This window comes from Onychostruthus taczanowskii, unplaced genomic scaffold (assembly GCF_017590055.1).
Source record: "Onychostruthus taczanowskii isolate IOZ18803 unplaced genomic scaffold, ASM1759005v1 scaffold18, whole genome shotgun sequence".
Taxonomy (NCBI): domain Eukaryota; kingdom Metazoa; phylum Chordata; class Aves; order Passeriformes; family Passeridae; genus Onychostruthus; species Onychostruthus taczanowskii.
The window spans coordinates 13865461-13890751 of NW_024499017.1; the positions used below are offsets into that span (position 1 = coordinate 13865461).

A 25291-nucleotide genomic window follows, 5' to 3' on the forward strand; every position below is an offset into this window, starting at 1 on the left:
GCGGAGCCCGCGCCCCCCGGGACCCCGCCGGGCCGCGACCGCTCCGCGCCGGGGACGCGCCGGAAAACAAAGGGGCGAAGAAAGTGCCGAAAACTGCCCCGGCGGCGGCGGGCCCGGCCCCGCGGAGCCCCGCACCCCGCGGCCCGCACGGCCTGGCCGCGCGTAGGAACGGCGATTCTCGTTCCCCGCGGGCGGCTCGGTGCGTGAGCGCTGCGGGGGCGGGCGGCACCGCAGGCCGAGCCCGCTCGGGGCCGGGGTTAATGACTCGGGGCTGCATCGCCCGGCGCTCATCGCACTACGTGAAACGCGGGTCCCTGTCGGTCCCCGCCGGGACCCGCCGCGCTCGGCTTCCCGCTGCCGCTCGCACCCTCCGAGGGGAGCGGGTGTGTGTGTATGTATGTGCCCTGGCTGTGCACGCCGTGCGTGGGTGCCACGCACACGCGGGATTCGGACTGTGAATTATTTATAATTTGGGTTGCGTTTGTGTCTTTGTCTTCTTTTTTTTTCTCCCCCCGCCCCCTCTTTTTAAAACAAACAAACAAAAATTGGTTCCGAGCAAGGTCTGTTTCTTTCTCCCGCTGTGCTTGGGGCTGCTCTCGGTATGTCCTGGACTCTAACGCAACCGTGTCCCCTCTGCGCCGGCTGTCTTTCTCCTCTTCTTGCTCCTGTTTAATATGGAGCAATTTTCTGGAGACTTGGTGACTCCCTCCTTAGGGTCACATTGAGTTCGAATACGACTGAAGGTGCAGGAATCCTGTAACGGAGGAAATAAGAGAATAGAGAAAATGGGGTCAAGTTGGCTGCTTAGAGGCCAAAACTCCCATAGCTGCCTTTAAAAATATATGTATAATATTTGGCTTTCCTTGCTGTATTACGGATTGCAGCTTCCCCTTTCAGGTATTTTCCTTACAGCTTAAAGCCCTTGCTTCCTTTTGCCTCCCCCGTGCACCCTCCCCCTGTTAGGAGAGAGAGGGGGGGGGGAGGAGGGAAAATAAAAGGAAAAGAAATGGGGGGGAGAGAGGGGAAAAAATAAAACCCATTGAGTTTAGGCAAATAAGGTTTGGTCTCCGTATCCTATTACAAAGCACTTTGAATATGCAAGACATCACACAAGACCAGTTATTCCAGTTACGACAAACTTAAAAAGAGAAAAAAGCGAGGCATGTTTAGATTGTAATTTGTTAGAGCAAGATCCGTATTTAAAATTCCGTCTTTTAATTTTTTTTTTTTCTACCCTTGCTTTATATCCAGCCTTTTCTAATGTCTGGGTTGGGTTTTTGTTTTTGGGGTTTGTTTTTTTGGGGTTTTTTGCATTATTATTAAAATCTTTCCATCGAGTTTAGGAAGACCGCTGCGAGCAACACATTTTCTGTATTTTTGTTCCTGTATCTCGGAGGAGAGTTGGCAGGGATTCTGTGGTTTGCAGTTACACAATATGTTATCATGTTTTTAATCACTAAATCATTGCAGTGGTTATAGATTTACAGTCTTAGGGTATTACTGAGCGGCGCAGCACAGCCCGTGTGTGCGGGGACATACGAGAGCATGCCGTTAACATGCTCGTGAACTTTGCTTTTAAATCGTTTCCCGGCCGAGCCGCGGCAGAGTGCGGAGCCAGCGTTTTGGCATCACCCCTCCACGCACTTGAGGAAAGTTTGTGCAACCCTCCCGGCAGGGCAGGAGCTCCGATGGGCGTCGAGCGCGCCCCGTCCTGCGGCGCTGGCGGTAAGCGGCGGGTCAGGGGGTGCGAGGGGCGGCCGGTGGGCCGGGGCCACCACCTGCATGGCCGGGGGGATCGGGCCGCCCCACCGGCCGCCCTCTGCTCCCGTTTCCCCCTTTATTATGTAACAGAGCCCTCGGCAGCATTAAAAATTCAGCATTACAAGCTGATTGTAATGCTCCCTCATTAGGGAGCACTGTCTGGTCCGGCACTGAGCGAAGACGGAGCGTGGCTCCTCGGCTGCCGCAGCAGCCAAGGCCGGGGAGCAGCCGGGAGGGGGGCGAGCGGCGTGTCCCAGGGCCCCGACAGCAGGATCACGCTGGGCTCCCCACCACCATGAAGCACTGGCCCTGTGGCCAGGCCCAGGGCTCGCCAGGCTTTGCTCTGCCGCCGGTCGCGGGCTCTCCCCTGCGCGGCTGCCTGAGCTGCCTCCTGCCTGGTCCCGCTCCGCGGGCTGTCTTCCACTGGAACAAAAGCAAAGAAAAGACACATTAGAGGGGAGCGAAACTCTGCATCTGGCCCCAGAAGTTGCTTTGCCGTATTTGTATTTTTTTCTCCTCCTCTTTTTTTTTTTAACGCGGTCATTTTGTGAACAGAGGGCAGCAGGAAGTTGGCTCCAGCCCCTCTCCCGCGCAGCGGTGCCGGCCGCAGCAGCACTGGTCCTTAGCTGCAGAGCCTCCGGACCCTCCCTCCCACCCCGCTGCCTTTTGTTCCTGCAGGCCTGAGCCAAGGTGCTGCTTGGCAGGCCAAGGCGGTGCGGGCGGCCCTGTGTGCCTGGCACCGTGGCCTGGCCTTGTCATGGCTGCTGTCACACCGGGGCCCAGCGGTGGCTGCTGTGACAAAAGCAGAGGCGTGTGTCCCTCTTTCATCTCTCTGCGTTGACCCCTGCCCCGGTTGCTGTCGGTGTCGTGCCAGAGGCCAGGAGCGGCAGATTTGCTTTGGGCCTGGCCAGTGGTTGAACGGCTTCAGCGGGAATCGCTGAATCCCAAACTGATGGACGCACAGCTGGCTGCGTCAGCCTCCCTGTTAACACCTCCTTCCGCTTTCCAAAATAACAGTAATAGCAGGAATAATAACAAAAAAATTGTTACATGGAGAAGCAGAAAAAGGACTAGTGGGCTTTTACATCAACTTTATTCACATGCCGTGTTTTGTTCTGCGGGGGCTCGATCCCTCGTGGGAGCGTTTCCCTGCCAGCGTTGCTTTCTCGTCTGCGGTGGGAGAATTTTCGGCAACCATCTTCTGTGGGTGCTGGCGCGCGCCGGCCCTGCCAGGGCTGGAGGTGTGTTTGCGCTGCGGAGATCGATTCTGGAGGGACAGGCTCGGGAGAGGCTGAGCATTTCACAGCTCCTGCATCCCTTCCTCAGAGTGTGGCCAAGGTTTGGCCTTTGTGTGGCTTTGGGGGCCGTGTAGCCGTGGGTGCGTCCGGCTGGCAGGGGAAGTGGGCTGTGAACAAAGCCGGGTCATGACAGGTCCCTCTGGCCCAGCACGTGCCGGGCCCCTGTGCTGCTTGCAGGCTCCTGCAACTGATGACTGTGGGCGCTTCAGCCCGGGAGAGGCCCCCGGGGCCACAGCAGGTGCCTGTGGGGGCTGTCCCCGCTGCGCTGCTCCTGTTCCTTAAGGATGGGTCATCCCCCGCGCTGACTGGGAGCCCTGGGGAGGCTGTCCATCCCTGGGGAAGATGCCGGGGGAGACTAGAGAGAGGAACTCCTCTCTGGGGAGCAGCGCTGCCCTTCTCTCCTCCCTCCCCGCTCGACAGCCAAAATTCAGGCTGGGTGTCCAGCGCATGGCGGCAGCGATGGGGCTGTCGAGGGCTGTCGTGGCAGGAGAGTGGGAATCAAAACATCTGTGCGCAGGCCTGGGCGCCGCAGCCTCTAATGGTTTTGACGGAGCTGTTGTGGTCTGTTGTCTGGAAAATCTGCATTCTGCGCCGTGCCCGAGGGGGCCGCGGCACCGCAGACCGTGGCGGTACCTAAATATAACCGCCTCGCGCCGAGGGGTGAGGTGAGGGCAGCGGGAGCAGGCCGCCCGCTCGCCTTCTGCTTTGTCTCTGATCTGCGATTCAGGCATTTTTGTTTGCTCCCGAGGTTGGGTTTGTGTGTAGGCAGGGATTGGAGAAAAAGATAAATTCCAGCCAGTTTAAGAAAAAAAACCAAAACAAACAACAAAACAGGGTGGATGAGTCGGGCTTCCCTCGCTGCCGGCAGCGGTTCTGCTGCTGGGCTGGGGATCCCACCAGCCCCGGCCAGCCCTGTGTTCCTCGTTCCCCTCGGAGATGCTGCGGGTCTTGCTGAGGTCTCGCTGCGCCGGCAAGAAGCCAGAGCTTCCAGCGCTTCCTTGCTGGCTGTGCCGGACAGACGTGTCCATCTGTCGGTGCGGGAGGTGGGTGCTCGTCGCCACAGCAACGCTGGCTGCGCGCGGGGCTACGAGCGCCAGGTGTGGATTGTGCGTGTGTCAGAGGTGGCTGTGAGCGCAGTCCTAGTTTGTCCCCGCACAAAATTATTTTTTGGTTGGGGATATCAGGAAGGGAGCTCAACACAGGCCGCAGCTGGTGGTGGCTGCCACCGTGTTCCAGGTGCTGCTGAGGTGGAGGGACAGTGGGATGATAGCGGGTGCTGCTGGCAGGCTGTGGCCACCCGGCTTTGCCCTTGAGTTTGCTGCTGGGAGAGACACTTGGCTGTTGATTGTAATTTCATTATGTCACAAGTGCCAAACATGCCTCTCACTATGAAAAGGCAAAGAGGACCAGCAGTGTTTTTCTTTTTTTCCCCCCTGGAAAACAAACATTTCACAGTGTTCTGAACTGTGTGGTGCACGTTACTGTTGAACATGAGGATGCTGGCCCTGTGGTAACCAGGCTTTTGGGTATTAAATCTGGTGAGGGCTGAGCTGTGCAGGTTGCTTGCCTTGGCAGTAATGCTGGAGCAGACAATGTGCTTGGCAGCTCTGGTAAAAGGTTTTCTCCTGTCCTCCACCTGCCCTGGTGTCTGGGAAAGTGGAGACTGCAGGGCCTGTAACATGTTAGCTCTTAGTGTTTATTTACGTGGCCCAAGTGTGCCTGCTGAAGCATCGGGTCCCAACAGAAGCGTACCCTGTGTCTGCCTTGGGCTCGCCTTGGGCTTCCGGCTGCGCTTTCCTGGCTGGAGGCAGCCTGGCTCCAAAATGGCTGGTTGGCGTAGTTGGGAGCAGGGGGTTTAACCCTCCTTCCACGCTGCCGCCGGCTGCCTTGTGCAAGCAGAGCGGCGCTCGGTGCGGGGCTCGGCGCGCAGGCGGAATTGCTGATGGCGGCGTGGCGATGGTGTGCCTGGTCCTGCTGGGTCGGGCGCTGGGTTTCCTCAGTGACTGTGGCGTCTGGTGGTGGGCTCAGAGGGCTTTGGTCTTCTTGTTATAATGGAGCTGAGTGAGGAAGGGGGAGGTGAGCAGGCTGTGGAGGCACAGCTGGCTGAGCTGCCATTAGGTGCAGGTTGTTTGGGCTGACGAGTGCGGTCAGGTGCATGTTGTTTGAGATGATGCAGAATCTGGGGCTTCCTGCGCAAGGTGTCTTTGCTGAGGTACCATGTGCTGAAAAAACATGTCGACGGGCCTGAAGATTGGTTCAGGAGACTGAGCAGGGGAAGTGCACGGAGCTACTTGGTGTTTGAGAGCTGCAGAGTCTGCAAACCAGCCCTGCTCCTGCAGTGTGAAGGTTTTCTGGATTCAGGCTGTGCACAGCAGCTTGTGCATTTCTGCTGTACCTCTGGTGTTGCAGAGGCTGGTGCCCAGCCCCTTGGAGGACACCTGGAAAGCAGAGCAGGGGCTCTGCCGTGCTGGGGTGCCGAGGCTCCCGCGCGATGGCTGCGGAGGCGATGCTGCCAGGCTGCGGTTCCTGGGCTGTGCAGTGTTGGACAGGGCTGGGTGTCAGTGCCGGCGCAGGAGCTGCTCTCGGGTGAGCTGTAGCAGGGTGCTCGTGGCCACTGGAGCCGTGCTGCCGGGCAGTCTTTGCTCCTGGTGCCTGTCCCCTGCTCGGGCTGAGGCTGCTCTGTGCTGTGCCGTGTGGGTGAGCGAAGGCCGGGGAGCGCAGGGCAGCCGGCCACCATGTCCCCGTGTCCTTGCACGGTTCCCACCGCAGCCCCTGACTGTGCCAGACAGAACTGTAGATGTCAGGCTTTGCACAGAAAGGAGAGCAGGGAGGGAGGGCGAGGAGGAGGCACAAGCGCGCAGCAGCAGGGCTGTGAGGTTCAAATTAACCTTCTGCTTTGTTGGTGTCGAAGCGAGGCACCCCGGCCGCCAGCACAGCGCAGGCCGCTGTCATTCACGCTCGGCTCCGTGGAGGAGCGGGGCCAGCAGCAGGGCGTCCCTCCCCGGTGCTGCTGGGGCTGGGGGACAGCAGGTGCCCAGGACAGTGTTGGGCCCAGACACTGGAGACGAAGGCACTCAGTGGGACCCAGGGGCTGGCAGGGCTCACCGTGTCCCCAGGGTGCTGCAGTCAGTGCCTTTGCATCTGACTTTGAGGAATGGGTGCTCTGGCCTTTCTTCTGGAAGCTGGGTCTGCGACACCCAGACACGTGCTCTTACACAGCTACTTCAGATGTCAAAGCCTAAATTTCTCCTCTTTAATTTTCTCCTGTTAATTTTGTCTCTTTTAGTCTTACATACTTCCGTCCCCAGTTCCTTTCTTCTTGCTGTTTTTCATCTTCCATAGAGACAGTTAAAAGCAGCTTAACACCGTGAGCTTGTTTGGAAGTCAAAAGATCCGTTTCAGCTGTGACGCTGACTTTGGGCAAGACACCAAGTGTTTGCCTCAGCTGGAGGATGAAATGGGATGATGCGTAGTTCACATGCAGGGACTGTAAGCAGAGGTTAATTGTGAAAAATCACAACATGTTTTAAATCCCCAGGGCATTGTTGCATCCTTAAATTTCAAATGGGAGTACCTGCTGCGCTGGGGGCAGCTGTGGAGCAGAGGGATTGTCCAGAGCACCTCAGCACCTCCCAGCAGGGCATCGTGCTGGAGAGCTGTGCTGTGGTACTGGAGAAATGGAGCTGGTTGGTGCTTCTTTTGAGACACCATCTCATCCCTCCTGGTGTTGCTGCTTTCTGGGCCACAGAGCACTGGGGTGAAGGACTGGTCATGTTGGCTAGGGTTTGTAGTTCTGAGAGTCCAAGTCTAAGTAAAGGCAGATGTGAAGGGGTGGGCAGGTGTACGTCCTGAGCTCCTGTGGGCATGGCATTGGGCCTGCAGCACTGCTGGAGGAGGCAGCAGCGTGCTGGGGCTGGGTTGGTTGTGTTGCTGGTCAGGGAGTGAGGATGGTGGACAAGAAGCACACGCTGCCCCACAGCAGGCTGGTGCTGGAGCAGCGCAGGCAGGGTGGGTTTTGTGGCAGGTCCTCATGGCTGGCAGAGGGGAGAGCAGGTGGTGAGCTGGGCATTGCTCTGTGGCCAGCCCCTGCCCTTTGCTGGCCACAGAGCATGTTGTGAGCTGCGTGCTGGCGTGGGGTGCCAGCCCTGGGGAGGGTGGTCAGCACCACGTGCCCCTCTGCTATTTCACAAAGCAGTTACCTGGTGAATAGCAGTGTCTGTCTGAAGGAGCTGACACAGATTTTTTTTTTTTCCCTTGCTTGCTTTATTTTAAACCAGCCTCTCCATTGTTTCCTCTTTATTTTGGGTGACGTGGAAGTCCCGGAGGTTTACATGAGATGCTGGAAATTACCCAGCTGGTGGGTCTGGTGCCAGCGCAGCCCTGCGTGAAAAGCTGCCTTCATGGCAGGCTTGCAGCGGTTTCACCTGGAACTGCAGATGTGTGAGCAACAGAGCCAAGCTCTGGGGGTGCCTGGGGGATTGCTCGGAGCCCATGCAAGAGGAGGAGGGTTGAGCTGTGTCCTGCACAGCAGTGGCTGGGGTCAGCCTCACAGGAGGAACAGCATGACTGATTTCTCTTCTCGTGAAACCTCCCAGCTGTGCCTAGGGCTGCAGACCTAGCTGCCAGAAGCCCCCTGCAAGGTCCTCCAGCTCTTAATAGTGCAACTGGAAGTGTCCAGCTAGCCACTTCTCTAGCCATGTTCCTCCTCTAAACATCCCTTTGTATTTCTGGGATGATGGGATGCTCTCTTGGGACTGGAGGTTCTTTGAGTCCAAGTAGCCACTGGCTGTGTGGATGTCTGCTTACTTTAGGCAGGAACTGGATGTCAGGACTCTGGTTTTTATCCCCCCAGCAATCATTTTCTCAGGCTGTTTTGAAGCCCATGAAGTAGCAATGGAGTGTGAGATGCTGACCATTTGGTGAGACTCCTTGAGAAGCACTGGCTGTCCTCTGGAGATCTGAAGTTCTCTACTGCTAGAGAGATGAGTGGAGAGGTCTCAGGAACAGTTTACTGTTAGTGGTCCTCAGTGGATCATCTGCATTTTAAAACAAAAAAAAAAAAAGTGGAGAAATCAAAAAATCTTCAGCTGCCATTGAAGCATAGCGTGCCAGGAGGTGGAGGAGAGGAGTATTTTGGTCACAGTTTTCCCCTGTGCAGATATTTGGGATATTAAAAACAGTGTCTGTGTCTTGTTGAAGGCCTTGCTGGACTGTGGAGTGGGACTGGGTGATTTCTCAACTGCTGCTTGAATTTACTCGTGTTGAGACTCAGCTGTTTCCATTAATGGCACTACCTGGATGTTGAACAGTTCCAAGTGCAGCCCTTGGCTGCGCGTGGCCAGCACAGAGGGGATGGGGAGCTGAAGTCACCCCCTGGTCCAGGTCACTGTGAGGAGGCTAGGGCTGTTCTGAGCCCCAGAGACGGCTCCTGACTCCCTGGTGACTGGAAATAAAAGGACTGAGAGTCTTAGGGTGCAGATTGTTTACAAAAGGGGAAGAAAATGGTAAAATAAAGCTTCTTTCAGTAGAAATAGCTACAGTAAGTACTGTGGGAGAAAGGACAAAGGAGTTGTTCTTTAATGTCCTCATGGTGTCTTGAGTGTGAAAGTTTTTTTGTTTGGTTGGTTTTTTTATTTTAAAGTTCCTTCTTCCTTGTATGAGCCTCTTGCACAGCAGAGGAAGAGAAACACTTAACAAAAATAGAGCCTGTGTTTGCCTAAAATGAGGTTGTTGTGGCATGTTTAGGACTCGAGACTGTGACTTTGAAGCTGACTGCATTTTACGCTGCTGATACCCTTTTAACTGTCTTAGGTAAACAGTGCAGTTGGGCTGTGAGAAGTGTCTGGTGAAAACTGTGCTTGGCTCCTCATTCTGACTGTTTCAGAGGTTTTCAGAACAAATACCTTCTGCTTACCAGCACTCTTCCTGCTTAGAAAAGTTTGCATTGATTTATTATTATTTTTTCAAAGGATTTACTTGCACATTAGAATGCCCCGTGGACATTATTTTCAGTTCAAGGCGGGTTTATTTTAGTTTGGCTTAATTGAATTGGAAACAGTTATGAGCTGTACCAAAGCAACTTGGATTTCAAACCAAAACAGGAACGTCCTGTTCACACGAGCAGGTTCACACTGCTGTGTTTGCACGCCTGCACTGAATTTCTCTTGTTTACCTGTGTGTAGGGGCTCTCGGCAAGCAAATCACAGTGAGGGCTCAGTGGTGCTGAGGCAGGACCTGGAGAGGCTGCAGGGGCTGGTGTCCTGTCTGTGTGTGACACTGATGCTGCTGCCAAGGCCAGCCCTGCCCTGGATGCTTTCTGCTTTTGCTGACACAGAGCTTTGGGGCAGTGGCACGGGGAAGTATTTTAGGGAAGGGACCTGGGTTAAAAAAACTGCTAAAGGATGGAGGGAAAAAAGCTTCCTCAAAATATTTTTATTTTTGGTTGGTTTTTTTGCCAGCTTCCCTTTAATTTGAAACAACTGTGCGATGCAGGTTGAAATGGCTTTGTTGGAGCAGAGTGGGACGGGCAGGCGGGACCGAGGGCTGCTCCCAGAGGAGGGCTCACTCTGCTGCTGCCCCAGCCAAAAGCTTGGTGTGCATTTGGTCTAGGGTGCTTGGGAGGAAGGCACTGCTTTTAGTCGTATTTTTTACTGTGTTACTATTTTACCCTTTCAGGAATCCAGTATGGTTAACTGTGCAGCCCTTTCACCTAAGGAAACTGAGCTCTGGCTGAGGCTTAGGCTGAAGGATGAGCTCCTTCTGCCACGGAAGGACGAGCTGGTCCCCACAGGGCCCTGAGCATCCTTCTGAGCATCCTTCTCCTTTTGGGAGCTCTGGCGTGGGGAGCTGGGTGGAAGTTGCTGTGGGTGAGCAGCTGGGGCTGCTGGCAGCCAGGCCCGGCCCTGGCTCTGCCGTGTGCTGCCCTGGCCGCGCTCCAGCCGCTGCCGCGGGCTTCATGCCCCGCTGCGCTCCCTGCCTTCCTGCGAGGCCAGCACCTGGAGCTGGCAGCCTGGGTCGCTTCTGTTTGTAGTTTCACCTGCTTAAATAAACAGACAATCTGTTTGCTGCCCCTACCCCGTGCCTCTGCAGCAGCACTGCCCGGTGTTTTTCTGAAGGAGCTGGATCCTGTTCTCTGAGGGGTCCATACCTGCCCCAGGTAGCTCTTTCTCCTCCCAGGGTAGCTCCCTCCTCCAGTGTCCAGCGCTCTTTGTAGCTCCAAACCAGATATTTGCTGCAATTTTTGGAACAGATTTTGGTTTTATTTAAGCAATTGCCCAATCTCACATCCAAAAAGTCTCTTTTGTGTCTTTCTTACTTTGCAGAGTTCTGGGATGTAACTGGAGGCAGAGGCTGCTCCGGCCCCTGGAAGAGGGGAGGGTGGCTGGGCACACGCTGTGCCCTACCCTGGTGTGGGTTGTGCTGGGTCTGGATGTTCTCCTGTGTCTCAGCTGTGTGTGTGTAGTGCTCTCTGGGAGCTTGTACGTCAGGTGTGTTTAGACTCTATGCTGAGGTCTGTCTGCCCATCCACATTCAAGCACCAGCACAGTGGGGGCTCTGTTGGGAACATCTTTGTGTAGACGCCCCTTTTCGTGGTTGTTACAGAGTGATTCCTGTGCAAAACCTCCAGATTCTGATTGTTTCCATAGACCGATGATTTCTTAATGGTTTATCCTCTGTAAAGTCATTTGTAAAGCAAAATATCATACCCCAGTGTGAAAATGTGATCTTAACTGGCTCCCAGGTGAGGACAAGCAGAAGTGATTTCTCCTGCAAACACACACTCAAAAGCCAGAAGGATGGTTTCTAAATTGGATGCTGCAGGGCCTGAGCATGGGAATAGCTGGTAGAGCTGCTGTGATTTCTTCAGTAATGTCTGCTCTGAAACTTTGCATTTAGGAGTCAAAAAGTCTCGTGTAGAATATTTCTACTGTAATGATCCTTCATTTCGGTTCAGGTTCAGTTGTGTGTTGTGGTGGGAAGCTGCTCCGTGGATCCTGCCTGCTGTTGATAAAAGTCACCATGGAAGGGTTCGTAGGATCTTGCCAGCCGGAGTTTCCTATTTAAAATTAGAAATCAGATTTCTTTTCTTTTTGTTGTGCCTTGATGTGAACTGGTAGTTGCTGGAGTTTTCATTTAAATCCTGAGATCCCAGCTGAGGGGACTGGGGGAGTGGAACACGTAATTAAGCAAAACCCCAAAAAGTGGAACTGCAGGTTTTGTCTTTTTGCGAGGAAAAATAGTAAATTTTGTGTAATAATGAGCCCTCAGCAGTAATAAGTGACTCATTAGGCAAATGCAAAGTGTGTAAACGAAGGGAGCTCTGAGTCCATCAGGGTGCTGGCCAGTGTGCAGGGGGGTCCCGAGGCTGCCAAGCACCCCTGCAGCCTCTGCCGGGCAAGGAGGAGAAATCTGCAGAGCAAGGAGGCGCGATCAGGCGGAATGTGTGACAAAGCCTACTGCTGTAGTGGCTTTTGGAAGGCTACACTTGTTGAACTGCTGCAGTTGCTGGATTTTGTTCCGCTCAGGTCATTTGTTTCGGGCTTTTGGGCACATTCTTTTGCTACATCAGGTGTGAGTTGTTCTTTGTGTTGTGGGTCTGTCCGTCCCTGCACAGCCACCGTGGGAAGCCTGCTCTGCCCTCATCCGGGGTCAGGAGTGGCACAGCTGCCCGAGCGGGGAGCTTCCATTTCGGCTTTTCTCCGGCACTTCTTACTTTACTCTTGGCTGGGATTGAAGAATTCATCCCATTCCTTTGTTTTATATGGAAGGATACCTTACCCCTGTGGCTTCTGTTGCTGCTGGTTGTAGGAGTGTTGGTGGAGATAAGGGCCTGCTCCCCGTGCCCCCCGAGCAGCTGGCAGCCTGCCTGCATGACCCACAGGAGCCGGGCTGGATCCCTGTGTACTAATGGGCCTGCCGTGTCCTGCCTTGTTTGTCGTGATTTGTGGCTGCATTTGTATGCAAATACTAACAACTTGCTGCTGAGTTAATTAGTGTTTTTTTCTCTTTGCTTCCTGGAGCTTAAGCAAAAGGTCTTTATTGTCCCCATTTCGGTGGTCTCAGCTGCTCCACCCGCTCCTGCTGCCGGTGCCCGGTGTCCTTAGGGGAGTTCAGGCCCAGTTGTGTGAACTGGCTGCAGACCCTGTGCACCTCAGGACGAAGGTGTCTGAGGGGTTGAGGTGGTCGCTGTACTGGATGCTCTGGGTCCAGATGAGTGTTTGCTCCCTGGCTCTGGTAGTTGCTTTGCAGATGAGCAGAACCAAGCCAGCTCCGTATGTCCTGGAGATGCCAAGTGTTTGCTTTCTAATGTTGGGATTGAGCACCTTAAATGCCATGGGAGGGATGATTCCTACCAGACGAGAGGCTCCAAGGGTAGCTCTGGTGATCTGGATGTGGCAGCGATGGAGTGGGAATTGCTGGCCTTCAACGCCAGCTGGGTGTTGGTTTTATGCTTTGATAGAGGGGAAGGCAGGCATTTCTTCCCCTCCCAAGAATGGTATCTTTGTGTCCTTGTTTGGGCTCAAGGATTTTACTCATTTTAATCTTTCATTCCATCTGATTTTCTGTGGGCCCCACAGGCGTTTGGTTCTGCCAGAGCTGCCCAAGGCACAGGCTGCAGGGATTGCCTGCCGTGCAGGTGGGGTGGGCAGCAGGTGACCCTGGGCAGCCCTCAGGAGCTCCCGGCCATCCCATGGGCCATGTCAGGAGCCCAGGCAGTTGTGCTTGTCCTACCCTGCCTCTTTCTGCCCTCCAGCCAAGGCTTTTTCACAGTTATTGCATCAGAACTTCTGTTTAGTTTTTAAACCTTTGTTTTCCCCTGGAAGGCAGGGCTGTGGCTTCTCAGTAGCAGGGGTGACAGCCTTCAGCCTGGGGCCAGGGACTGGCAAGTTCCACCTGGAAACCGGAGACTCTTTGCCCCTGGGTTGATACTTAGTCATGTTTGGAGCCTTGGTGCTGGTGGCAGGAGGGTGGAGAGTGAAGTTGTGTGGAGTGGTAACTTGTGCAGCACTGCATCCAGCTGGAAGAGGGGATGTACCCATTAGCATGGAGCTCCCCATCCTGCAGGGGAAGTTGCCAGGAGTGGCAGCTCACTGGTCAGGAGATAGATCCTGGCCCCAGAGCCCAGATTGCTGCATATTTTCTAGTCATCTGAGGACTAATGGAAGAGCGGGGTTTTGGAGTATTTTATTTTGGTTTCCTGTTCCAACGCCCCTCTGAGGTGAAGAAAGGCTTCTCATACCTGGCAGTGTTTGTCATCGTTGGATTTTTAGACCTGGGAGATGTGTTTTTTCTCTACTCTTGTTTTTCCATTTCACACCCTGCGAGGCAAAGGGATGTGGCACTGCAGACCTTTTCTGCTGCCATGCTGAATTCTTCTGAGGAAGTTCAGAAATGGAGATTTTTCTGCGATCCTTCTGAACAGATTCCTGATGCTGTAGTGGGTTTTTGACTCCATACGGCTGAGACTTTATAGGAAACCCAGGTGAGCCTGCGTAGGGTCCAGGCAGGAAGGGGTTGAATTTAGGATCTTGCAGAGTGAAACAGGAATTTTTCTAGTTCCATTTTGGGCTGGTGGGATGTGTCTGTTGTAGTGGCTGTCTCAGTGCAAAGGTCTGAGGTGAGAAGCAGCTTAAAAAGGCTGTGTGGCATGTGAGGAAGCAAGTTAGCTCTTAATCATATCATATTGGCCTCCTTTGCGGCTGATACATCTGCTGTAAAACGCTTAGTGCTGAGTGCCTGATTGGGCAGCCCATGCTAAGTGTTCAAACTCCTGCTGCCTTTTTTCTTCAAACAATATCTTCTGGCTTCCAGATTTCTGATAAATTGATAAGAGGAATTGCGTGAGTCAATAGAGTTGTAGACACTTTGCCAATATAACCCTAGCGCTATTGATCTGCCAGTAAATTAAAGTCTTACTTAGAGGCTGCCGATATTTCTAATCTCCTGCCTCACCAATTACACCCTCCCAGCTACCTGGGAAAGCCAGCGACGGGAGACGAGGCTGCCGAGGTTTTTCCGAGCGAGCGGGGCCGTGGCGTGGCCCCCAGTGCCTGAGCGGGGCAGGGGCTTTGGACTGGGGGTGGCACCGAGGTGGGTACCTTCTGGGAATGCTGCAGAAGGAATTGGTCGGGTCAGGGCACAGCCCTGGCTGCTGGAGGATGGGGACGGCTGGCAGGGGCCGTGAGCCTGGCTCCCTCGGCTGTGCCCAGCTGGCAGCTGCCCCGGCATGCGGTGCTCGATGCCAGCAGGTCCCGATGCCGCTGGGATTGTGCTCCTGCAGAAGGGACTCCGAGGAAGGGATGCTTGCTGGAAGATGTGGGTGCGGGGAGCCCCGCTGCCTGTGGCTCTGCCCCGTGGCTGCTGGTTGAGGCCGGCACCGAGAGAGGCCATGGATCAGACAGCCCCCGCCAGGCTCCCGTGGCCCCCCGCTACTTCCCCCCCACACCCCCTCCCCTGTGAAGTTTCAGTGGATTCTTGCCAGATAAGCCCCTTTCAAGTCTCATTTACGTTTGAAAGTCCATAGCTAGCTTTGGGAAGAAATCTCCAGATAAATGCTGTGTTCTTTCTAATACCCCAGAGCGAAAATCAATGGGAGGGATAATTCCTTCCCTTGTCCTACACGGACTTTCATGTGTTTCTACCTCCAGCAGCACCTTTTAAATAAAGAGAAGCAGCAGCCACCCTCCCCTTTCTACTCAGCCCCTTGGGTCCCAGCCCAGGCCTCCTGAGCATAGTGAGATGCGAGGTTTGGGGGTCCCTGTGTGGAGAGGGGTGCTCAGCTGCGGCGTTTGTTGGCTCCTTGGGTCCAGGCTTTTACTGGGAGAAAACTCTGCACCTGCTTGGATTTACAGGGCTGGCAGTAGGGATGTTTCTGGCAATTTGCCTCCAGAGTTGTCTGTAGCTGGAGCAGAGAACCCAGGTCTTGGAAGTGGTGACAGCAATACTGTGGTGAAGGGATTTAAAAACACTAATTTTATTAAATCCAGTAAAGTGAAGGTTCTTGTCATGTAAAACTGCTGCCAGGTGGAAGATGGGCCTATAGTGTTATCATTTTTCTATCCTAAGCTTGTGCAGAGCACTCCGATGTCTCTTCTGCCTGGCATCCAGAGTGCCTGCTGTGAGGCAGATCCACTTTCCAGAAATACCTTGTAGGAATTTGTAGCTGGGACTGGTCTGAGACAGCTCTTCCAGACTGCCCTGGAACATGCTTGTATCTAAAAGCTGCATCTTCCAGCAATGAAGTTCTTTATCTGGCCACTTCCTTGCTGGCTGCACTGAGCTGCATTTTCCCTGATGTTGTGAAGTTATTGTATAGACTGTACATTAAAAACTGTAACTATTCCAAGTCTGCTGTTTTGGCAGGGAATCGCTGAGTCTCATGATCTGTAATGGAGTGGAGATACTGAGCTGCAGCAGGATATATTTACACTGAAAGCTTTTTCATGGAGGAGACATCTGAACAGCCTGAATGATGTCTTTAGATTTCTGGAGCTCCTGGTACAGCGCTGCAGCGATGGGCAGCTAAAGGGGAGCAGCTGTACAGGTTGCCTCCCCTGGTTAGGAGAGCTGAGGGGAATCCTCTATGGACCAGATCCTCACAAAAGGTGCTGTTAAAAAGTGACTCAGTCCTTACTATATTGAGATACTTGACTCCTGTTCACACCTGCTGATGCCCAAGACAAGGGCAGGTTGGAACAAGACTTTTCTGCTGGCTAGCAGGTATTTTGTACTGTTTCCAGACAAGTTTTCAGGGTTTCCTTGGGGTCTTTTGTGCCCTCCAGGCCACAGCTAAGTCTCACAGTCTAAGGCTGGATAAAGGGTTTGTGAAACTTTGTGGATGGCAGGTAATTCCTCACTCCTTTTAGCCGGAGAATGTCAAGGGTTCAGCTTGTTTTTCCACTCCTTTCTGTTGGCCAGGGCTGGAGCTGCTGCCCGCAGCTGTCTGTGGAGCAGGGTGTCACCTGGGGTGACTTCTGTCATAAACACTGCCCTGCACTCAGCAGGGAGCAGCAGCACCAGGGTGAAACCCATCCCTTAGCAGCACCTCCATGCCTACCCAGGTTTGCCTTTTGGATTGGGATCAGCCAGAGCTCTTTCTGGTGGGTCAGTGGTGATTTCTCCCAGCTGTCAGGGACGGAGGTGACTCAGCCACTGGCCCGTGTGTTTCGCCTTTGCGTCCTGAAATATTTAGTGTTTTGTATTTGAACTTAATGAATGAGCAGGAATATTAATGGCTTACAGTCTAAAACCTCTAATTCAAATGTCTCTCGACTTGCAGGAAATCTAAGTTTGGGATTTTTGTGCTCTCTACCAAGGCTGGCATTCAGACAGTGTTCCCTAATTTATTTTCACAAATTGGAGAAGGCTGTAATTTACTATTTTGACAAGCACATGTTTCAATACACCTTTAATTAAAAAAAGAAAGTTTGGTGCATGTCTGAAACTGTAAGAATCACTAGACTGGATCAGAACACTAACGTGTAGTAATGTGACCTTTGCAAAGTGGACAAATTCTTCTTAATTTTCTCCTCTGACCTGTCTGCAGAGCGGTGTATTTATAGTTACAGAAGCACAGACTCGAAGGGGGCTCTCACTGTACCAAGAGGGATTTGCTGAGACCATGGTGGTTCTCCTTAGGATCTTGCTTTGGGGATTAGGGACCCTGTGCCTGTGCTTCATCACCTGTCGCTAACAGAGGGAAAAAATTTAACTCCTACCCTAAAACTTGGTCTGCAGTGATACAGGAATGTGGTTTTTTGGGTGGATAGTGAGTAAAATAGGTCACAGCTATTTTATATGTATGTTGGAAAACTTACTACTCTGTCTTTTCCAAAGCTTTACAAGACCAATTCCCACATAACCTTCAAAGCAGACGTTGAGGTGTTGTACTCCACCTCTCCAGTACCTCCAGTTTGTTGAGCCTGTGAGCTCCTGGTTTCAGAGGTGTGAGAGCTGCCCTGCAGTGTGAGTGAGTATTGCTGTGGTTGTGGTGGTGTAAGGCAAGCTCACAGGCAGCTCCTTTGTGTGTTATCCAGCACGTGAAGCTCCTCTCCAGCCATCTCTGCATGTGACTGATGTAATTGTGTATGGTACAGGTTTTGCTGCCGGGCTGTTCAGTGTTTTCAGGCATCACTGGTGTATTGGAAACAAACCCCACTGGATTTGGGGCATACAGTTTATAGCACTTGGCTGCCACATGGGAGCGTGTGGCTCATTGATAGTTCCTGTATTAGTCACCTAACTTTGTGTTTTACCTCAAATATTAGAAAGGAAGTTGAGGCTAAAAGTAAAGTGTTGTTTCTGTAAAACAGTAAAAGTTGTGTTAAGATAGACAGTCCCATAGGAGTAACTTCAGAGGGCACGTGCTCACCTCGGGCACGGAGTGGTGACCGTACAGCAGGCTGCTGTTGGCCCCCTCTCCTCACCAGATGTTCCAGTACAGGTGTGTAATACCCTCTGGAGCAGAGGTTCCTGGTGGAAGTGTTGGGGTGGGAGGGGTGCACTCCTGCCTTTGCCCAACTTAGAGACCCAGCCTGTCAGACACTGTCCCTGCTGGGCCAGCAGAGGTGTGGTGGGAGCTGTAGTGAGTGCCAGATGCCCAGCAGTGTATTAAACACTAGTTGAGTACAGGAGGGCATATCACAGGAGAGAGATAAGCAAAGTTCTCTGATTGTGGATCAATAAAGGTTAGTGACATCATATCTCAAAGTGAGAGAACCTGCTTTCTGCAGACCATTTATCAGATTGCAGGCAGGAGCAGTGTTAACCTCTTCCTAACTGAGGGTCTGCTCCTCATCTGCCTCCAGACCAAATCATCTTCCCTTGTCTCCCCAGAAGGCTCCTGACCCTGCCTGTGAAGTTCCAGCCATGGCACATTGGTGTGGCCATGCCAGAGGGGTTCTCTTTCAAAGGCCTGTGCTCAGCTCTCTGCAGCATGCCTTGTCCAGGGGGAGAGCTCGGTGCTGGGCTGCCTGGGCACAGGGTCACAGCAGGCACTGCTGCTGGAAGTGCTTCCCATCTCGGTTTGTCTGCTGTTCTCCAGTAACTTGATGCTGTTGTGGCCCTGGTTGGGGGGAAGATTGCTACATGTCAGTGCTGGGACATGATAGAATTGTGTTGGTTAAAGATCTGGCACTGTGCCAGGCATATTGGGCTGTGGTTGTAAAAGGCATCCTTAGTTTCCTGCTTTGGTCCTTAGATTAACCATTTTTCTATGGCAGCAGTGGCATTGGAATCACTGTGGATGGTTTTCAGAAAGTTGTGGGGAGCAGCAGGAGGCCTTGGGCGCGGTGTGTGCTGCCCTCCTCAAGGTGTCTGTCCTCCTGGTCTGCTGTGATTGTTACCAAAGCAGATTACAGCTCAATGAGTGGATCAGCCCGTTCTGCAGCGCGTTTGTGTGCGGTGAGGCTCTGGCTTTCCACGTGAATGCAGCTGGTGAGCGTGGGCAGTGTGGAGCGCCGGGCTGGCCCCGGCCGAGCTGCTCCCAGGGACAGCACACCAGCTGCTTCATCCGTGGAGCGCCGGGCTGGCCCCGGCCGAGCCGCTCCCAGGGACAGCCTGGGCAGCACACCAGCTGCTTCATCCAGCCCCAGGGACCCACCAGTCCCCTCCAGCTTTTCTAACATCTTTTGCTTTCTGATCTTGTCTTCAGGTGGTTGGTAACAGAGGTACCTGCAAATGAGCAAACCTCTCTTCTCTCTCTCTTCGAAACGCCAGAGGAGTATTAAGGATCCTCCAGAGCATCCGTGCCCTGCAGTAGAAGAAGTAGAATTTAGGTCCCTACTGCCCTGCAGTCGGGAGTACAGTGTAGATTTTCATGCTGTGCAGGTGCAGGTCTCTTGTTTTCCATGAATGAAAGGATAAACTGCTGCCTGGAGGAACGTGTGGGCGAGGTTTAGAGATACGATAGTGAGGACGGATGACAGGCAGAGGGTCAGGGGCAAGAACAGAGTTAATTCCCTGAATGAACTTCTCTTGTCTAGCAAGGAAATACCAATTTTTTCCAGAATCTACAGAGACTTGAGCCATAAAGACTTTCTGATTAGCTTTCATCCTTTTTCCATTGGTGATTTCTCATGGCAAAGAGCCCTTTTCTGTGGTGCCCTAGGCTGTGCCCCAGGAAGTGTCGGGAGGCCTTGCTGCTGCGTGTCCTGGTGGGTTGGGGGGACACTGGTGATGGAGCCTGTGCTAATGGGCTGTTGTCCAAGTAGAAAGTGTATTTTCAATGAGGAGGTGCTGAGATATTAGTGGGGCCTGGATTACCCTGTGATTGTGCTGTCAATACTGCTGTATTGAGTCAGAGAGAGCCTGCACGACACAGGGAAACACTTAGCTCACTGCTGCTGCTTATTGAGAAGCCAATAGCAATTTACGTGCTGACACTTGACACCGAATCCAGTCCCAGAGGTACGGCTCCTGCTGAGCCACTGCTGGGCTCGCCCTCACACCTGCGCCTTCCCCCGGCCTCGGAGCTGCCGCTGTGGCCATGCCGAGGCTGCTCCAAACGCACCTCCAGGGGCTGGCATTGCCCTGGAGCTCGGATGGACAGGCAGGTGGGGACCAGCTCCGTGGAGAGGTGGGAAACCTGCGCTCCAGAGAGCTGGTCCCACGTGACGTTGGCTTTATTCGTGTATTCAGCGAAGAAGCAGAAATGTGGGTGCCCAAAGTGCCTGGGACCTGTGGGCTGGAGCAGCTGGATTCCTTCCGTCCTGTTTGTCTGTTTTCCTGGGACAAGCACAGCAAAGCCTGATGGCCTTTCTGGCATACATGCACACCTTTTAAGAAAAACTTGAGATCATCTGCTGCCAAGTACTTTCAAGAGGAATAACATCCAGGATATTTCTTTGAGGCTGAACTCCCTAAAACGGGAACTAAGCCATGAAGGAGTGAGGACGGGATGAGAACAGAGCTGGATAACTGCAATGAGATGGCTGGAGGTGGGAAGCAGAACGTGGGGAACCTGTGTCCTGGTGATGTGCTCAGCAAGGAGCATCAGCTGCTGGTGCTGGAGGACTGCAGGAGGCCTGAGGAGTTGTAGACTCAAGTGGATGGTCTTGTCAGCCCCAGTGTGCTGGGGCTGTAAAACTCCTACTGGTTTTTAAGTGCAGCTCTTCCTGTTTTGCTGCATTGCCTGGCAAACAATTTTAGGCATTCTCTGTTAGCTGTGGTGCTGCTTTTTGGTCACCATTCCCTTCGCAGTTCTCTTGTGTGCCTGAACCTCCTGGGAGGGTTAGAAAACCTGTGTCCTAAATCTGAAAGGAAACAAAGCAAGTGTGCTGCATGAGGGAGGTGCCTGGAGTGCCTCTTGGTTTTGCAGAAGTAGAATTTAGGTCATGTTGCAGGTCGTGTTTCCGTGTTGTTTCATGCTGGCAGGTTGTTGTAGCCTGTGTGCAGTGTCAGGGCTCTGCAGAGCGTGGGGAGAGGAGGGAGCGAGCCTAAAGCAGTCGGTGTTGGGCTGTCCTGCAGCTCTCTGAGCAGAGTGGGGCCGTGTCTCCAGGCTCCTGCTGGGGCAGGCTCTGTGGCACAGGTGGCCCTGGGCAGGGCGGGTGCCAGCCTGCCGAGGCTGGCAATGGCCCTTGTGGGGCCGGCCAGGCTGCTCTGGGCACCGTGTGCCTGTCCCCCTGCCTTCAGGCTCTCGTCCCGGTGCAGGTGTTCCCCTTTGCTCCAGAGCAAGCAGCAGGTGCCTGTCCCGGAGCTCGCTGCCTTGTGTGGTGCCTGTAACCAGAGCTGCTGGGACGTGGTGTGGCCGGGAGCCCCCCCAGAGGTCTCTGGGGACCCAGTCACTCCATGTTTGGGCAATACTGGCTTTCTTCAGACGCTTCAAAAACTGTGACAAAAAACAATACGAAGATAGATTTGGTGAGAGTGTAAGCAGGGCAGCAGTGGCACGTGATGGAGGGGAGCAGGAGTAGGACGTGTGTGCATCCAGTGCCTGCTGATCCTCAGCGGAGGGTGAAGCAGCAGGCATTTCTGTTGGGATGCTGGCTGGCTGGGACGGCTGGCAGGTGTGACACCTCGGCACGTGCTTCTGTAGAGGTCCTTGTTGCTTATTCTGTTTTGTTCTAGGCTATTGCTAATCTTGTTCAGCAGTTGCTCCTCTTAATTACTGGAGTACTTTTACAGAGATGTAGCAGATTAATCCTTTTAGTTCTGCTTGCTGCCAGAAGAGATTGCCACCATTATTCCTGCACTATGGAAGGAGAGGTTGGAGCCGGAAGAAGCAGGGCTAAATTTAGAAAGCTTGTGCTCACACATGCTGCTCTGTAGCTGTAGAGGAGCATGTGGTGGCAGGTACCAGTGTGAACAGCGAGCAGGTATGCAGGCAGGTGAGGCTGGGGCAGCCCAGCAGAGTTTTGTAGGTGTCACATCTGGGTCATGACCTGCTCCGAGAAGCCCAGCAGCTCCTCAGTGCAGTCCCAGCAAGGCAGAGCAGCTCCAAGGCATCACTTATCAGGTCCTTGCCTTGCTGGAACACAAATATTAACTGACAAACACTTGCATAATACATGGCACAGTCACTGTGGCCTGTTCTTATTTTCCTCCATATGAAATAAATAGGGGAAAGTAGGAAGGTTAACTTACAAACCAATAAGCCTCCTCTGCAGTGGCCTTAGTGAGGCCTGAGGCTTGTGTGAGGGCTGCAGAGTTTGTGTCCCACAAGCCCAGCTGGGAGGAAATGAGAAGTGCTGCCGTGTTCCCGTGCAGGACAGATGGGCATGTGGGGTGGCATGTGGGGTGGCATGTGGGGCGGCATGTGGGGCGGCATGTGGGGTGGCATGTGGGGTGGCATGTGGGGTGGCATGTGCCAGCTGCTGCCACAGCAGGCAGGGGGCTTGCAGCCTTGGGTTTGTGCTGCAGAGCCTCTGCCCCAGCGTGTGCTCCACCTGCGGCTCCCTCTGCCCCCAGCTCAGGTGTTCTCTCTAACGTGGTCACAGCCATACGTGTCAGCCCAGCTGAGACCCTGCAGTGCTATTAATGTGCCCTTTATTACTTCCTTGTCTCCACAAACAATCTGAGCAACATCCTGGAGATTGTGTTTGCCACTTGTCCAGCTGCATCCTTTGGTTCATCCTGACCAGTGCATTAGTCTGTCTCCTCCTGTGTAATTCCCAGTTGGTAAACCCTGAATTTACTGCAGAAACTCAGTTTTCCTGTCATAACCTTGGATTTAGTTGCTTTCTTGTTATTCTAGTCTTCAAATCCTAGCTTTTTTCTGTGTAACAATCTGGTCTTCTAGTGCGTTGGGTGTCCTTCTCAGTTTAATGTCACCAAGGATGGGTGGTCTCTGCTGACTGGCAGCAAGGCCAGCAGATGTGTTAGTGCAAAGGCTCCCAAGGCCTTTCAAGAGCGGAAACCTTTATCAGGGCAGTATTTTCTTTCCATCATTTTGGTGTCAGCTGCTCTTAGCCTAGTTTTCTGCCTTTTTTAGATCATAGCTATTGCCCATTCTCTCCAACACAACTCCCTGGTGCAGTGTGGAACAAGGGGCAGTTCTTTTGGTAAAGGGAGGCACAGGGTTAGTTTTCACAGTGTGTGTTTGGTAAATGCACTTTGTTTGATCCTGGTCTTCGTTTATTGCTCTCTTTTATTATTCTTGCCTTCACAGTACTCGCAGCTCTCTCTGTTAGGACAGAAATAAACCCCACAGCAGTGTCTCCCCTGCCCTGTTTGAGCACAGGTATTTGCTGTCTGTACCCAGCACAGTTCCTGAGCTGATGGATGGTTATGAATATCTGCTGTTGAACCTGTTGAAAATGTGTTTGGGTATTCTTAATTGATTTAGATTAGATATAAGGCACTGGCACAGGCTGCCTGGAGAATCTGTGGCTGCCCATCCCTGGAAGTATTCAAGGCTGGGTTGGACAGGGCTTGGAGCACACAGATCTGATGGAAGGTGTCCCTGCCCAGGGCAGAGGGTGGAATGAGCTAAGCTTTAAGGACCCTTCCAACCCAGTCTGTGATTCCATGACAGCTGTTATTTTTAGCTCAAATCATGAAACATTAAGAGAAAATGCAGAGGTGGGGAAGGTATCTTGAAGGCTGAGGTGAATGGTCCCCTGAGAGTGGAGCAGTTCTGTGTGTGCTGGTGGGTTTCTGTTGCCTGAGCTGATCTCCCTGGCTCTGGGTGCTGCTGCTTTTGGGGTGGCTCCTTCATACCTCTCTGCTTTGGAGCTTTGGAGCTGCAGCAGCTCTGTCCTTGTGCTGCTGCGCTCCCAGTTTCCATTCAGTCTCCCTCCAGAGAGATGGGGGTATTCTGGACCTGGGTGGTTCAAGTTTGGAAAGGCTCATTCTGGGCTGATAGAGATGAGAAAGCAGTTGAACCTGAAGCTGTCTGTGGCTATTTCACAGTGCTCGCAGGTGCACTGGAATGACAGCCAGGTGTGAAGTGGGAAGAGGACAGTGCCGTGCTGCTGTGCCCTGGGGTTCAAAGATTTTCCTTTTCTCTATACTTGAATTTGAGTCTTTAAACAAGAAACAACTTCATACAACTGAAACCTCTGACAGAGTGCAGATCATCCCAAAGCAGGCTGTCCCAGTCCTGGAGGTGGCTGGGAGGCAGCAGCAGGTCCAAAGGCGCCCCACATTACACCACAGGTTTGTTTTGGCATGCTCAGTACCGGCTGTGTTGTGCAGGACAGAGCATGAGCACTTGGGGAGCTCCTTGGCACAGCCAGCAGTGCTGGCTCTGCCCCGTCAGTTTGTCCTGCTTTTCCTTCAACCTCTGGTTAATTTTACTAGAACTTGGTTGAATTTGCCGCCTGTGATGTCCGGTGCACGGGGTCAGGGATGTTTGTCCCACCGTGTGTTCTGGTGCCTTCTGAGGGGGTTCCTGAGCAGCTTCCTGTGCCTGGCCTGCGGGAGCTGGCTCTGTCCCTGCGTGCTGGCTCTCGCTGCTGCAGGAGCTCCCAGCTGCTTGATCTGCAGGCTGAGCCGTGGCTGTGACGGGTCATTCTGGCAACTGCAGCTTATGATTAAAAAGAAAATCAGTCACTGTCATCTTGGACCCCAGCACCGGTGATCTGACAGTCCATGATGCATCAGCTTCTTCCTCATCAGAGGATCTTAGACTCAGGACTGCCCCAAGGGTTGTCCTCTGACTCAGGCTGATACCAGAAAGCTCATCTCATTTCATGACTAGCACAGCCAGCTGCACCATTTCACTGCCTGAAGATGCAGCTGGGAGACCCAGGGGATCTTCTCATTCCAGATTTTTGTTGGATCTTCAGGGCCTCCTCCATGTGTGGCTTCAGCAGAGCAGGGGTTGGACTCTTAACTGCTGCTGTGTGGTCACACCCTGGAATTCCCTTATGTCCTCAGGGGAGCTGGAGTCTTCACGTTGGCTTTCAGGCAGGGTAGGACTGCCTGCCGTGGCCTTCGGCCTCACTGTTCTTGTGCCAGACAGTGGCTGCTGCTGAGATCATCCTCCTCCTTTAGAAAAGGGAGCTGGTTTGCAGCTCTGCTTGGGGAGCCTCTGCCCCACCTGACCACCTCCAGTGGTGCTGCTTGCTTCTCTCTCAGGCCCTGGGACCTTCAGCAGCTCTGGTGTCTCTGGGGGCAGGAGCCCCTGTGTGGGGCGAGTCAGGGCAGAGGGGCTGATGCTGCACCCCAGCAGGTGTCCATGTATCTTACAGAGAATGTCCATCTCTGTGCAAAGCACCAGCTGATGTGTTTTCCAGATCTGTGTCCCTTGGGAAGAAAGTAGTCATGTAGGGTTAGTTTTCCTCCTCCATCCTGTTCCCACTGGTGGTGATGTGTTAAATTTTTTTTAAATCATTTTATTATGTTAATTGAGTAGTTTGTTCACAGCTGTATCTTTAAAGCCGGCATTTACCGTGGCTCTACCATGGAGATTCATAGGATCATCTATGTCAATGGGTGGTTCACATCAGGAGATAGGTTAGGCAACAGAGTTAAGGAAATGTTATTTTATAAAATGTCTCCAGCTTATCACATCCCTTGAAGAGCTGGGGGCAAGGAGCAGATCAGGCTGAGCTCTGAGGAGATGGCGTGTGGATGCATTCAGAGGGGCAGATTTTAGGGAACCCAGAAAAGGGGTCTGGCATCATTTGTGGCTGTGTGGTCCATCAAACACCACTGGCAGTCATGGGCTGGGCAGGTTTTCAAGGTCTGATGGCTGATTTTATGTCCCCATGGAGCCTGGAGCTCACATGACAGCTGGCTGGGCTCCAACTCCTCCTGTCCAGTTTGGCTCACTGTGTCACAGAAGGAAG

General features: G+C 53.2%; 1 protein-coding gene across 4 annotated transcripts in view; it reads left to right on the plus strand.

Moving 5' to 3' along the window:
• Positions 1 to 25291, plus strand: part of ZFHX3 (zinc finger homeobox 3) — a 382144-nt gene that overhangs the window by 261646 nt on the left and 95207 nt on the right. Inside the window, exon 1 of one of the 4 annotated variants that reach the window (XM_041400383.1) lies at positions 1547 to 1725. The exons of the other annotated variants lie outside the window; for them this stretch is intronic. The gene's annotated coding sequence lies outside the window, so the exon portion shown is untranslated. Of the gene's footprint in view, positions 1 to 1546; positions 1726 to 25291 lie in introns of those variants that run through there. 4 annotated transcript variants of the gene reach the window in all.